Below are 8,007 nucleotides of genomic sequence, written 5' to 3'. Positions count from 1 at the left end.
ATTTTAAGACTGAAATTTAAGTATTTATTTCTCAATTATTTTGATATCAGCGGAAAGATAGAATGTGTACATTAAATAGTACAAAGGCATATATGTTATTCTCCGCAGCAACATAGGTCTCCTTCACAGCCGGTACCGAAAATGATACCCACTTTTGCACACCATATAACACATTCTGCATTACGATCTGGACATATATCAGGTCGTTTCTTACAGAATCGCGACGGAATAGCATCACATCTTTCTGTTTTAACAATTGACAATTTCAATTACAACATCATAAAATAAAATAATATTCTCATAAAATGATTTTTCTTTTGTTTATATACTTTGATAGAGATACAATTATATCATCAATTATTTTATATTAAAATTTAAATCAAATTAACATGGGAAATTAACATAGGAAAATTTAAAAATACCTTGAGTCAAAATGAAAACGATGCACACAATTGCAATGAAAATACACATACGGTTGATACGGGTTGCCATATTTTCAATTTTTAATAAAAAAACAACAAACAGTTTGGGACTATTTATCAAGACAAAGGGGAATAGTTATGGAAATAAATAAACAGAAAGTTAAATGAGTAAGTATATAATATCTTAATAGTTTCTTTCGGTACAAAAAAGAAATATTTTATGATTTCATTTTTCTTAATTTTAATTTTTAATAATAAATTAATGCATTGATTTGGTAAAAAATAATAATAAATTCATTCAATTTTAATATAAAATATCATTTCTCCTCTCCTTTTTTAAAAAGTTAATTGAGTTAACAAAAATATTGTACTTCGTTCATTATATTAAATCAAATACAATAAAAAAATAAAATACTAATTTAATGTAATTCAGGTTGATTAATTGATACAGTAAAATTATTTCATATTGACAATACATATTTTATTTTTCTATTTACTAATTAAAAAGTAAATTTAATAAAGATAAATTTTTTAGGACCCATAAATCTAAGTTGGCTATTGATACGTTTAGAGTAAATTGGTTTAAAATTTTAATTTATTTTAAAATAAAATAAAATTAAAAAAATGACATTATTAAATTATATTATTTGATTGAGAATAGTGATATTCAAATAAATTCAAAGATTAATAAATTCAGTCAAATGCATAGAAAAAAAACTGTTAAATTTTCATTTAATGATTTATTAAATCATTCGAAAATCAATAAGATCTATGAAAAAAAGCCTTTTTTATGTATATATGAAATCGTTTTTGAATTCATTTTTTATTAAAAAATCCAATCAAAAAGAGAAAAAGTAAAAAAAAAAAATTATCAAATGACAAAACTTTCTATTTTTTTTTTTAATCCAAACAATCTGATCCATTAGATTAAAAAGATTGGGTTTACATTGTGGCATCACTGAGATCTTTCATCTTTCTTTTCATCTTCACACAAAATCCCAACATGATTTTTGGATAACTTTCCTTCCTTCATCTTTTCTAACCCTTGAAACGTTTTGTAATCAACTTATCTTACGCTTCTTTTTTTCCTTAGTGACCACTTTTGTAAAAGACTTATCAATGAAATGGGTCTTAAAACATCTCATATAGTTGTCTTTTCTTCTTCGTCATTATTATATCTTCCTTGTTTACATTTCTTACTATCTTTACCCATTAAATTTTTTAGTATCTCCAAAATCATAAGTCATATTAAAATTTATATTACTATTGACAAAAATAATGTTTAAATATGCATCTTTTAAAATGTGAGTTCATTTCAATATGTTTCTATCAAGTATGTATACACTTCTCTCAAAGATGTCTATCTACAAGAGAGACCTTAAAGAACCATATAATTGACTTTTGAGTTTTGAATTACATGTAATACTAATACTGTAATTACAAGTGTAGAATAACAATCACATTATTAACGATTGATATTGGATAAGGAGTACATGTTTGTTTTAGATTTTTAAAAATGAATTATGTTTCTTTGTATTTTTTAAAATGAATTTTGTACAACTTGTTTTTCAAAATATTACAAGTTTTTTATATATGTTTTTTCTAAATTAAAAGATTAATTTAAATATCCTATAATATAAATATACATTATTTAAGTTAAAAAAATATTAAAATTGTAACTTTTTCAAAAATATTTATTTAAATTTTTTTTTTATAAAAAACTATTTGAAATAGCTTTAAAATTAAGTATTTTTTAAAAAATTATATCTAAAAAAAGTTTCAATAAAATACTAAAATATCTAAAATGATATTTTAAGAATAACTATTCAAACAAAATTTTCATTTGAAACTTTTATAAAAAAATTCTTTATAAAATTCTTTTACACAAAATTATGTTATACTACAAAAATCATTTAAAAAAAAGTCATACCAAACGGGCCTTAAATTAGAAATTAAGTATGAAATTGGACTAGTTTTTTCAATATAACAAGTCTAATAGATACATCATCTTTCATACATAAATCTTAAGCGCGACTGAAATATGATCCAACAGGTTTTCAATGTAAAGTCTCCAACTGTGAATCTAACCCAAGCACCTGCTCATCTGAAGAAAAAATCAAGAGAACAATGTGGGTGAGATTCCTGAACTAAACCATTGAATTTCTCCATACCCTTCTTGGTATTCTCACATGTCCCAAAATCAACTAATAGGAAAATTTCATGTCCCTTCAAGGTCATCTTTCATCCACATTCTACTATCAAAAATCTAGTACTTATGAACTTGACATGATTACAAGATAAATCACCATACCCACCAATCAGAGTATCATAGTAAATCACACATTCCTATGTTGGCTAGACCCGAACAAATCATATTCCCTTTACTGACTCACTTTGATATATCACATATTTTTGTGATGGGTATTGGGTCAAATAATAAATCACATATTTGTATGATCGGATTACCAAGATAAATTACATATCCTTCCATGAATAAATTGCATGTCCATCATTAAGAATATCATAATATATCACATATTGCTTTACTAGGAGCGTCGGGATACATTGAATATCCTCCAGTTAAATATCGTGATAAATCACATATTTTTCATTCAAGTCGCCAGGATAAGTCACATATCCACATGAATCGGAACACCAATATAAATCACTTACCCTCCCATGGATATGTCACATATCTGCCACTAGCAATAATCAAAATGTGACATCACAAATGGATGAAGATGTGGATGATCGGCTAGAAGATATGATATGTGATATTGGATAATCATCTTATATGAAAGCCCATATATGATGATACTTTATGTAGCGACAAAGATGCGCCTTTATATAAAGGGGTGCGCCTTTATATAAAGGGGTGCATCAGTTTTACATGATTGTCTGTGTTGTTAAAATTGTTTAATCTGAAGGCAAAAGATGGGTGGTCGGATAAAAGTTTCACATGATTGCTTGATTTGTTGAAACAAATACTACCAGAAGATAATAATTTTCCAGATCGTTGTTATGAGGCCAAGAAGATATCGTGTCCAATGGATTTGGAGTATGTCAAAATACATGCATGCCTTAATGATTTCATATTATACAAGAAAGAGCGTGAAAATTTGGATCAATGTCCGGAATATGGTGAGTCTTGCTACAAGTTGAAGAACAACAATGGTGATGACAATGATAGTTTTAGTAACAAGTGTCATCCTGCTAAAGTGTTATGGTACTTGTCAATAATTTCAAGGTTAAAGAGACTTTTTGATAATATGAATGATGCAAAGAATATTAGATGACATGCAGATGAAAGAAAATGTGATGGAAATATTTGCCATGTAGTTGATTCTTTGCAATAGAAGAAAATTGATTCATTATTTATGAATTTTGGCCTTGAGCCAATAAACATTAGGCTTGGGCTTGCTACAAATGGTATAAAGCCCTGTGGTAATATGGGTACTAACAATTCTTCGTGGCATATTCTTCTCACGATTTACAATTTATCTGATTGGTTGAGCATGAAGTGCAGGTATATGATGTTTAATATGATGATTTCTGGACCAAGATAACCTAAAAACTACATAGATGTTTATCTAAGTCCACTAATTAGGGATTTAAAACTCTTGTGTGATAAAGGTGTTGACATTGATGATGTATATTATGGTGAAAAGTTTAACATGTGTGCAATGTTATTTTGCATAATCAATGACTTTCCTGCATATGATAATTTGGCTGAATATAGTGTCAAAGAACATAAAGCGTGTCCTATATATGAATCTCATACTTGTTTTCACCAGCTTGAGTTTGAAAAAAAAAGACTGTTTACCTTAGGAAAAGGAAATTTCCAAAACCCAACCATCTTTATCGTAGATTTTGGAAGGCTTTTAACGAAGTGGTTTAAATGTTAAGTCAATGGATCGGGATGTAGCACTTGAAAGTTGAAACACATTTATATATATTGAATAATATTAGTGTAGTTGTACCTTACATAGCTACTCATAAAACAATTATAAAGAAAAAATATCCTCGAATGAATAACAAGTGGTTGTTGACACGACATAACAAGGAATTCATAAGTTAAGACACCAAGACAACAAGATAGTATTATTTGATGTAATGATGTGTATATTATAAGTTGTTTTGTACCATTTTGATTTTGATATAATATACATTTTTGGGTTCCTAATGAAATTGTGTCATTGATGTAATACAATTTTTGGTCTTATTCAATTTACAAATGAGTGCATTGTTGTTTCTAGTCTGATACAATTAAAAAATATTTAGGTTAAATTTTTTGGAGTATTGTAAAATTGAAAAATATATATTGGAAAAACAAATAATATCATAACACTTTTTAATTCAACTCTTATTATAAGTATAACGCTATCCAGAATAATAAAATGCAAGAATGACAATGTTGGGATTTGAATCCAAGACCTATAAATTATTTCACAACGGTTGTTTTCTTTATCTATTATTATAAGTAGCGTGTTACCTAACTTATAACCACAGTCGCTCGCTCGTTGTGGAAACCAGCATACATACAATTATACGCTACATAACAACGGATATGAAATCGTCATTATATGTGTTTCGCAACCGTCATTATATGTGTTTTCCATAGTAGTGAGTCATACTAACACATCATTTAACAAAATTAACTAAGCATAACGGTACTCCAAACATCCACAAGAGTCGAAAGAATCAAATTCTGCAAGTTAACATTATCAAAACAAACATTTGCGCTTACTGCAGACTCATGACAGGTTACCCGTCACAGTCATAATGCCCGTCACTGACCTCAACTCTACAGAATGTCACTCATGTGATGACCGAATTGAAGACAAGCTTGGGCAGTACAATGGGTTAATTGTCACCAACGTGATGCCCGTCAGTGCCCTGAGACCTGCAAAATTTCATCTTCTTTAATGGAGTTCACTGTAGAACTCCTATTTCTCATCCCAGACATACAAAATCGACCATAAAATATTACTCATATGTTATATATTCATCATAACATCCACTGGCATCAAATCAACACTTTTAATTTATGGTTTTCATAAAATCATATTATTCCCAAAATCTTCAAAATAACAACAATGGTAAATACATGTTAACTCCTTAAAAAAGAATTTATCACACATGATAGCATACGAATTTCATCATCAATCATCATCACATACAATAATCAATTACAAATAACAAAATTATGTAAAAATCCCAAAGCCCTATTGGAGGTTAATGACTTCTCAATTCTGCCCCTCATGCATATACCCATTATTGAGATAATTCTCCCCCTTACCTGATAATCCTAGCAACAGTGCAAAAATTCTGATTTTGATTCTCTAAATTCCTCCAAGTTCTAAGCTTCTCTTGCACCTTCTCTAGCCTCCTCTCTATTCTCCAAATTTTGATTATACGTACTGATAAAACTTCCTAAAACTAGGTTATACTCTAATTTATATCATTAGTGTAACACCCCAAAATTTGCCCTCCTCATTCATGCATTCATTTAGCATTTCATATTGCATTTCATCATGTCAATCAGAATTAGATCCGAAAAAAAAATAAAATAAAAAATAAAAATAAAAATAAAAATAAAAAAATAAAATAAAATAAAATAAAATAAAATAATTTTTTACAAAATAAAAATAAAAATAAAAATAAAAATAAAAAATAAATAAAATATAATAAAAAAAATTTGGACTTGGGTCTCTCTCATTTGAGCCCACAAAACCATGAAATTCAGTCTATAAATACCAAGGCTTCACTTGAGAAAAAGGAAGAGAAGCAAAATACTCTGAGGTTTCCTTGGAACAAAACCCTGGACAAAACCTGAAGAGAAACCTGACAGAGAACTCAGAGCAGCCTCCAAACCCTGAAGGGCCTCACGGGTGCAACTCAATTTCAATCAAGCTCTCCAATCAGGTTTGCCCTATTCCCATTATTTTACGCCTTCAATTTGAATGTTTTAAATGTGTTATGAATGGGTGAAACCTATGCCTTGAATGTTTAATCACATGATTTCTGAAGTGTATGCCACAGGGTTTGAGGTTTCTGAAACCATACTGTTATCCATGAAAAAAATGCTTATGGTGTTTCACTAACCCTTTTGTTGAGTTTTTGTGAGGGCTCACATGACTTTTGCAGGGATAACTTGCGTGGTTTCCCATTTTATTTGTGGGATAACCCCTGGAGGTTCATTCCGATTACCTGTACTGACTCACCTTTCTTTGATGGCATTAGCTTGGGAGGTCCCTGGGCTTCTTACTCCTTTAATTGTTGTTACTTCGGATCTTCATCCGTGTGGTACTTTTACCTCTTTTCCGCATTTTATCGCTTTCTTAGCTGGAAGGCCTCGATAGGAGGCATTTGTTTTCTTTTGTTTATTTACTTCTGAGCCCCTTGTTGGCACATTTACTTTATACATGTTTGTTTTGTATGTGTTCGTATCCCTGCAGGTAGCGCGGTTCCTTCATCAAGGACTGCCTTTTTGCCCTTGAGCATCCCAAACCCTAAAACCCAAAGCAACACGTTAACTCCTTCTACTACAGGCGAGTAAGTCTCCAAAGGTCGAGCATCCGGTAGATTGCGTAGTGACGTCGTTCGTCCAAAACCCAATCCATAACCCCATAGTTAGCCGAACTACGTTTTGCTCTGATTCTCAGGCCAGATGAGATACGTAGGCATAAGACGCGATGTCTTAGCGAGCACACATCCCCCAACCCATAGGTAGCCGAGCTACGAAGACTCTGATTCTCATATTCATATGAGATACGTATGCAGTGGATGCGACATCCGCGCGAGTCATTTTCATTTAACCCTTTTTTTTTGGCAAACAGCACAAGATAAACCCACACCCTTTAGACGAAAACTACAAAAGTGGATCCCGTAGAGTACTACGGATGCGTAGGGGTGCTAATACCTTCCCTTCGCATAACCGACTCCCGAACCCAAGATTTGGTTGCGAGACCCCGTCTTGTCCTTTCCTTTTTCAGGTTTACTTCGAGCGTTTCCTTTCCCTCCTTTGGGATGAATAACGCACGGTGGCGACTCTTCTGTCTTTTTCTTTCGCCGGTTGTTTTTTTTTCGCGCACTGTGTTTTTCAGGTTGCGACAGCTGGCGACTCTGCTGGGGACTAAGAAGTTGACCTCTTGCTGGTCCATCTTCCCTAAGCGAGTCCCTCCTAGCTTGTGTGATTTCTTGTTTATTGGGTGTTCATGCTTTTGTACATTTATTTGCTTACCTGCTTGTATGCATCTGTTGTATCTGCTGGATCTGTTTGTTTGTTTGTTGGGATGGGATGTTCTATGAGAGATAAGCCCATTACCCAGGCTTGAGTGTACACATAGGTTTTAGAGTGGATGATCATGAGGCTTGCGTGGCATGTTGCTACGTTAAGTCGTTCGTGAAGAACCACACCCAGACGAGGTTTCTTTTGGATATATTATGTCCTACGGATGTTCCGTAACGACATGGTGTTCCTTTAGAAATCGTCGACTCTGGTGACCATTTCCCGAGAACTCAGTCGAGGCCTCTCCTCCGAGACGTGATTATGTTAGCTCTGGTGGGCGCATTCTCGCTGATC

General features: G+C 31.7%; 1 long non-coding RNA gene across 1 annotated transcript; it reads right to left on the bottom strand.

Annotated features, from left to right (window-relative positions):
- LOC127083027 (uncharacterized) lies at positions 1–550 on the bottom strand. The gene is made up of 2 exons (XR_007788291.1): positions 423–550; positions 1–244 (listed from the first exon to the last, which is right to left on the bottom strand). It is a non-coding gene; the product is annotated as an uncharacterized LOC127083027 (long non-coding RNA).
- Between the last annotated feature and the right edge of the window lie 7,457 nt (positions 551–8,007).

The sequence above is a fragment of the Lathyrus oleraceus genome, chromosome 5, assembly GCF_024323335.1.
Source record: "Lathyrus oleraceus cultivar Zhongwan6 chromosome 5, CAAS_Psat_ZW6_1.0, whole genome shotgun sequence".
Classification (NCBI taxonomy): Eukaryota; Viridiplantae; Streptophyta; class Magnoliopsida; order Fabales; family Fabaceae; genus Lathyrus; species Lathyrus oleraceus.
This window is presented reverse-complemented; position numbering and strand designations above follow the sequence as displayed.